Genomic DNA, 8,461 nt, shown 5'->3' with positions numbered 1-8,461 from the left:
AACTGAAATCACGACTTGTGACTTGGGATAATTATGATTATTATTTTTGTTGTGGACTAACCGTGATATTTTTGGTATTATCAAATATCCCTGGGAAGATTTTACCTCCGGGATATTCACTATGATTGTTTCTTTTTAAAGCCCTTTATGTGGTGTCGCTAAGACGCCCGACTGTGGCATTTCTTTTTAAAGCCCTTTATGTGGTGTCACTAAGACGCCCGACTGTGGCATTTCTTTTTTAAGCCCTTTATGTGGTGTCGCTAAGACGCCCGACTGTGGCATTTCTTTTTAAGCCATTTATGTGGTGTCGATAAGACGCCTGACTGTGGCATTTCTTTTTAAGCCCTTTATGCAGTGTCGCTAAGACGCCCGACTGTGGCATTTCTTTTAAAGCCCTTTATGTGGTGTCGCTAAGACGCCCGACTGTGGCATTTTTTTAAGCCCTTTATGTGGTGTCGCTAAGACGCCCGACTGTGGCATTTCTTTTTAAGCCCTTTATGCGGTGTCGCTAAGACGCCCGACTGTGGCATTTCTTTTAAAGCCCTTTATGTGGTGTCGCTAAGACGCCCGACTGTGGCATTTCTTTTAAAGCCCTTTATGTGGTGTCACTAAGACGCCCGACTGTGGCATGCTTGTTATTTGTTTCATAATTTTAATACTACTATGTTATTGCATATTCATAAGTAACATGCTTGCACGCATCAGAGTTTTATTTATCTTTTGTGACTGACGCCATGAGCATAAAATATTTTCAGCACATCATTGTTATATTATACCTATGTTCATAATGTTTGCGGAGTACATTCAAAGTACTCACTGGCTTGTCCCCGGCTATTGTCTTGGCCAGATTTTCTTGCGGAAGAGGAGCGACCGTGCCGACAGTCCCGGAACCTAAGCAACGGTGATAGCAGCCTCGCGAAGATAGGAGTTAACCTGGTCAGCTGTTCTTGTGGAAATTGGAGTCCCATAGACACTGATGATCCACAAACCGCTTCTGCCATCAACCACTAGAACCATATTGTTGTACTCACAGGCCAGAATGGTCTTGTACTACATATTTGTATTTTGCTTGGAATTTCTGTATCAGGTTGGTGCCTCATCAGCTAACAGTTATCCTGGGGCTGGTGAGCACAAGGGCCATTTTCTGGAAATTAATACCCGGAGAATCGGTCCCCACACTAATGCCTTCCCCCTTTAGTCCCGGTTCTAACACGAACCGGGACAGATGTGCCTTCACGTGATCGGTGCGCCGAGCCCAGGCAGGAGGGCCTTTGGTCCCGGTTGACGGCACCAACCGGGACCAAAAGGCATCCACGCGTCAGCATTTCAGTGGCCGTGGTTTTTGTTTTTTTTGAAAGGGGAGGGGGGGGGGGGTTTGGGGGTTTTGGGGGGTTAATTTAGGTGTTTCATATATTGTGTTAGCTAGCTAATTAATAGAGAGAAGTGTCATCTCTTATGTCCGTGCTTGGTCGACGCTACGTACTGTACATAGAGAGGCCCTCGACACGCTAGCTAGTAAGAAAATGAAGGGAACCATTAAGTACAGAAATTCGTCATACATACCGAGGGAAGTGATCAATTGACCTCTCCTTCTCCGAGAGATTGGTCGAACAACAAGTTTTCGTATTATCTATCCGACGCTACTGGCTACATACATATACAATATGTAAAATCTCTTACAATCCCCTAGCAATGGATATCAATTTCCACATGATATTCTTCGGCTTTATTGATGACGTGGTCAAGAAAGAATCCCGCCAATTCCTCTTGAATTGCTTTCATGCGATCTTGTTCTAGGAGTTCATCCCGCATCTGCCACATCTAATTTGAAGAAGGGGGTTAATACGTATATGAATGAAACTCAACAGAAATGATGGTGTAATAAAATGAAATTGTGAATATTATTGCTTACGCACTTCATATTGTCTTTTAGAGTAGCCCCACTTATTTTTCAAAGTCGCGTTGTAGATGAACTCGCACACGTAGTATCCACAGAAATCATTCTCTTGTTCCTGCCACAAGCACTTTACGAGAAATAGAGGTCAATCAAACTAATAATGAAGCATTATAAATGGCATTCATGAAAATACAGCTATAGAATCAACGGGAGATGCGCGCAACTAGCTAGCTGGTAGTACTTACTTTCGGGTATGTATATCGCAGCTCCTTTGGCAGTCTCGGAACTTCTGCGGTGAACTGTTTCCAAACCCTGCAAGACAAAGAAAATAATTATTATTACTTGAGATATCAGGAAATGAACAAAAAGTTGCCGATATGGTGCGATAAATGATCGATTGAACTTACTTGTTGAGTATTTTAGTTATGTCCGCATAGGTTTGGGGATCTTTTTGTCTCGAGTCTAAGACGTTTACTACTCCCCGCTCAAGCTTAATCTCCAGAAGAACATAGTGGAATCTGCGCACGCATGCATAACTCATCAATTACATTACTATAACCTCGCTCGAGTAATAAGGGAAACCGAATATGCACACGACAGTAACACTCACTTAAAGTTGTAAGGAAAGAGTATTAAATCTTTGTTTTGATTTTTATCAACAATTGTAGCAAGTACCCCTCGGCCTCTTCGGCGTCCTTTTTAACCAGAAATTCATCTATGATATTTGTGTTAATGAACCCAATATCATACATTTCTTGTTTTTTGCACTCGACGATCTTCAATCTGCATAATATGGTGAGGATAATTAATTATAAATACATGCAATGAAAGAGCCGAGCTATATATAGAGACTTAATGATAGAAATAGTACTTACAGACAGTAGCAAAAGACCGTTAGTTTATCGGCCTTTTGATTGAAGAACGCGAAGAACTCCTCAAATGGAACAGCCAACAGACCAGTTCCAATGAGGTCGTGCTCCTCTTTAATATTCAGATACAAAGCATTCGTCCCCTCAGACTCTCTGCAGGTTTTCATGTACCAATCATGGAATCTTCGCATCATAGTTGTTAGAGATTTTTCATCTTTGACGAGAGGCTTCCCGTACTCGTATCTGTGTTCGTCCACCTCTGCTGGCTAGACACATTAGCGACCGTCCCCGGAGCATTAGTGATGATGTCACCGCTAGATACATTGAGCGGGGGGCACGATTGCTGTGCTTGTTCGCCCAGCTGTGCAATTTTTTTCCCAGCTGCTCGTTCTTTTAACCTTTTATCACTTACAGTACTTCCCGACCACTGGGCTTCGAGATATGTCTTTGCAGTAATGCGCTCATAGTTGTTTCTTGGCAGAGACTTTGGTGGTTTCCTCAGGGCATCGATAGTGCGCTTTGCTTTCACTGGATCTACCTTCTCCTCCGGAGGTGGATGTCTCTTTGCTTTCACCCCTTCAAAGAAGTCCTTCACGTGGGCCCGCACGATCGTCGCATTTTCCTCCTCGGTCCTCTTGTACAGTAACTTCTCTAGAGGCTTGAGAGGTGGACCGTATCTGTATTGCCTCCCGCCTCTGCTGGCTGTACTGCTAGACGCTGGAGCAGACGAAGCGGCTGTGGCGCCTGTCTTCTTTTGTGCTTGCTTATGAGGCGGAGGAGAAGGACTACGACGCGCCAGAGCAGCCGGGGCGGCGGTGGGTCTCTTCCGCCCTTGCTGGCGAGGCAGAGAAGGAGCAGGCTACTGGCTGCTCGGGCGCGCCGGCGCAGGCGGAGAAGGAGGCGGAGTGCCACCACGCGCCGGAGAAGGAGGAGGCTGCTGGTTGCTCAGGCACGCCGGCGCAGGCGGAGAAGGAGGTGGAGTGCCACCACCCGTCGGAGAAGGAGGAGGCTGCTGGCTGCTCGGGCGCGCCGGCGCAGGCGGAGACGGAGGCAGAGTGCCGCCACGGGCCGTAGAAGGAGGCCCAGTGCCCTGATCGACACTCGCCGGAGGACGAGGTGGTGGAGGAGGCGGAGTGCCCTGACTCGCCGGAGGAGAAGGAGGAGGCGGAGGCGTCTAGTTTGGAAGGTTGATGAGATCCTTCCGCCATAGGCATGGAGTCTTCAGAGCAGAACCCAGCCTAGTCTCCCCTTCACCGGTAGGGTAGTCAAGCTGGAGGTCCTCAAATCCCTCCGTTATTTCATCCACCATCACCCTGACATATCCTTCTGGAATCGGCCGGCAGTGATAAGTTGCGCCTTGTTCAGTAGGATAAACAGAGCCAATAGCCGCCTTGATCTTCAAATTCATCCATCACGTCATAATGTGGCAATTTTCAGCCCCCGTGATAGCATCCACGGGATAGCCGGCAGGAGTCGTCAAGACATGCTCCGGGTGAAGCAGCTCGGTGGAAGCCACGCTGCTTCTCCGCTGAGATGGCGGGGTAGCTTCGGGGGAAGCTTCGGCAGGTCATTTGTTGCGATCTGCTTCTCGTTCCTCTAGCCCCATTACCCTTTTGTGCAGCGCCTGCAGTTGGTCTGCTCCAGTTTCTTCCTCCTCTCGTGGGTTTTGTAACCCCCTGCGTCCGGAAAACCAACCTTCCATGGATGGAGCCTGGCGTGCCTCGTGTCCGTCTAGGGTGCTCAGGATTCCCGAGGGCCATTATGAGCTCGTCCTTCTCCCTATCTGGAACAAACGTCCCTTGCTGCGCTGCATGGATATACTGCCGAAGCCTTGTGACTGGTGTTTTCAGTTGCTCGTCCGTCCAACGGCACTTCCCTGATACATGGTCCAAGGTTCCGCCAGCCCCGAAGAACCAAGTCCGGCAACGGTCTGGCCATCTCATTGTCTCCGGTTCAATCCCTTTATCAAGCAGATCATTCTCAGCCTTGGACCACTTAGGCCGGGCTTGCAGGTAGCCACCTGACCCCGTGCGATGGTGAATCTTCTTCTTCGCAGGATTTTGCTTGTTTGTCGCCGACATCTTCTTACTCTTTTCCGATGTCGTGTAGGCCACAAATGCGGGCCAGTGATCTCTGATCTTCTCATATTTGCCGATGAATTCTGGTGTCTCTTCTTTGTCGACAAACTTTTTCAGCTCTTTCCTCCACCTCCTGAATAGGTCTGCAATCTTCTTAAGAGCACAAGACTTGATTAATTACTCTTTAACTGGCTTCTCTGGATCCTCCTCTGGCGGTAGGGTGAAATTTGCCTTCAGCTCAGTCCAAAGATCATCTTTCTCCATATCATTGACATAAGACACATGAGGGTCTTCCTCCTTAGGCTTATACCGTTGGTGGATGCTGATCGGGATCTTGTCCCTAACAAGAACCCCGCACTGAGCAACAAATGTGTTCCTTGTCCGGATGGGTTCAATCGGTTCGCCGTCGCGCGCGATTGCTGTGATCTCATACCTTTCATCCGAGCTCAACTTTTTCTTCGGGCCTCGTCTCCGTACCAAAGTTGTGCTCGATCCGGAGGGCTAGAAAAAGGAAGAAAGACAAGAGTTAATTAATATGTGTACATATACCAAAACAATGAATGCATCAATTAACTAGTCAGCACAGGCTTAACTAATATATATATACCTGGCCGGACTCGGTTCGGTCACCGAAGCAGTCAGCACGGTCTCCTTCTTGTACCTCCATTGGGTCATCACCGGAGCCATCATGAACATAGCCCTCTTCTTGTACCGGCATTAATGGGCCGGAGCCATCAAACATAGCCCTCTTCTTCACCCAGTCCGTCCTGACCAACGACATCGTTGTAAAATGACGCAATGACATCAGTTCCTTCTGTGATTATCTCCCCCAACATCGCTTCTGTTGCTTCATCTCAGTAGTGCTCCATAGTTTCTGCAAATATTTACAACATGTCAATTATTATTCAAACATGGTACAGATGGATATATATTAGTGGCAAACGTAGAACTAGCTAGCTAATCACAATAAGGAATCATGTTAGTGGCCTCGACGCTGCTTCTCTAGGGTTTGGAGTGGCCTAGACAACGCTTCAAGGGTTTGGGGTGGCCTCGACACAGCGCTTCAACGGTTTGGGGTGGCCTCGACGACAACGCTCTTTTAACTTGGTAAATTTGGGTGGCCTCAAGAGAGTTTGTCGGGTAGGGGCGCAGCTGGAGGGGGTAGGAGACCAACATCGTTTTTTCTCTAGGGTTTGGGTGTCCTCGAGAGTTTTGATCGAGCAAGAGGGCCGAGGGGGGGTATATCGATGACGACAGAGGAGAAGATCGAAGAAAAAAAAGAGAAGAAAAAAAAAGAGGAGAAGAAGAAAGGAATAGAGGAGAAGAAAAAAAAGAATATTTTCTATTTTTTCTTCTTCTCCTCTATTCCTTTCTTCTTCTTCTCTTCTTTTTCTTCTTTTTTCCTCTTCTTATTTATTTCTCCTCTTCTTCCTCTCCTCTTCTTCTCCTTCCTTCCTCTTCTTATTTTCCTTTTTCCTCTCCTTCTTTTTCTTGTTCTTCTTCCTTCTTCCTTCTTCTTCTTTTCTTCCTTTTCCTTATTTTACTTTTTCCTCTACACTAACCTAAAATGCACTAACCTAAAATCGATATCTACTAACAACCTAAATAAAAAATTAATACATATATTAAAAAACATATATAAACAAAAAAAATGCTATGAACATTATATTCATACATAGATAGCCACATCTATTCATCATATAGCTACCACATACATATATACATTATATATATGAAAAAAATGCACATATATACACATACAAACACATATATGTATACACATATATACACATATACACAAAAAAATACACATATATACACATACAGACACATATATACACATATATACACATATACACAAAAAATGCATATATACACATATACACAAAAAAATGTAGGGCAGGGGCGGCAGCGCGGCGGCCGTGCAGGGCAGGGGAGGCGGCGCGGCAGCCGCGCAGGGCAGGGGCGGCGGTGCGGCGGCCGCGCATGGGCGCGGGACGGGAGGGGCGCGGGAGCATGTGCTCACAGGGGGCGGCGGCGACAGCGAAGGCGAGCAGCCTGACGGCGTCGGTGGCGGCGGCGACGGCAAGGTGGAGCAAGGGCGTCGGGCGGCGACGGCGACGAGGAGGAGCAGGGGGCGTCGGAGGAGAAGTGGGGGATTTGGTCGAAAACTGCTAAGTGCTGTATATATCTCAAGAGCATTGGTCCCGGTTCGTGGCACGAACCAGGACCAATGCCCCCTTTAGTCCTGGTTGGTGCCACCAACCGGGACCAGAGGCCTCTTTTCAGCAGCCCAAAGAGCGGGAAGCGGCGGCCTTTGGTCCCGGTTGGTGCCACGAACCGGGACTAAAGGGTGGGCATTTGTACCGGTTGGTGCCACGAACCGGGACCAATGCACCCCTTTAGTCTCGGTTGGTGCCTCCAACCGGGACCAAATGCCCCTGCACTGCCAGCGTCGCGGCCAAAATTTAGTCCCACCTCGCTAGTTGAGAGGGGCTCAGAGTGGTTTATAAGCCCTGTTGTGGCTACCCTCTCGAGCTCCTCTCAAATGCAGGCTTACGGGCCTAATCTCACACTATGCTGTTGTGGGCCTGTTGGGCCTACTGCGGGCCTGAATCCTGGCCCAGGTTGGGTTTCTAGTCATATTCAGGCCGTGGTGGCCCAATAGGTGGCAATGTTTTTTAATTTTTTCCCAGTTTTTTTTGTTTTGTTTTTTGCATTATTTATTTTCTTTTTTTGCTTTATTTTTAATTCTTTTTTGCTTTTAGGTCAGAAAAATTATAAACTTTCTCTTAGTGCCATTAGTTTTAGAAAAATTATTTTATTTTTTTGTTTTCTTTGTTGCTTTATTTATTTTATTTTGTTTCTACTTACAACAAAATACTTATTGTTGCTATTTTTATTTATTTTATTAAAGTTTATGTTTAATTATTTTTCTTTTAAGTCACAAAAATTATAAACTTTCTGTTAGTGCCATTAGTTTTCAAATTTGAATAGTTAAAATTTGAATTCTTTGAAATTTGTGTGAATCACAAGTTTGTGATTAACTTTACTAAAAAAATGAACATAGATGCGCCTATAGAGAAAAAAGGTCCAGACGAACCGGGACCAATGGCCCACGTGGCTGCCCTCTTGAGAGTGTTCTTGGTGAGAACATAGTTGACTAGGAGCGAACCGGGATTAATGGTATTACGAGGGCCAAACCATAAGACATTAAAGCATTTCAAATGAACTCTGAAAAAGTTGAAAGTTGGCATGGTATCATAATTTCACGCACATAGCATGTGCATGCACAAAACGAACAATGGTATCATACTCGTCTGTTGCAAAGTTGGCATGGTATCATCATAATAGTTGCGGGAGAAAGTCTTCACTTTTTCTTTGCTTGTGTCATTTGCTTATTGTGCCGTAACCATGGATAATCTTCATCGTTTATCAGGATGCTGGGGTCAGCCTTGACTTTGAAGGGAGGAATTTCATGAAACTTTTCATAATCTTCAGACATGTCTGTCTTGCCCTCCACTCCCACGATGTCCCTTTTTCCTGAAAGAACTATGTGGCGCTTTGGCTCATCGTATGATGTATTCGCTTCCTTATATTTTCTTTTTCTCGGTCTG

Source organism: Triticum aestivum, chromosome 5B (assembly GCF_018294505.1).
Source record: "Triticum aestivum cultivar Chinese Spring chromosome 5B, IWGSC CS RefSeq v2.1, whole genome shotgun sequence".
NCBI lineage: Eukaryota > Viridiplantae > Streptophyta > Magnoliopsida > Poales > Poaceae > Triticum > Triticum aestivum.
This window is presented reverse-complemented; position numbering follows the sequence as displayed.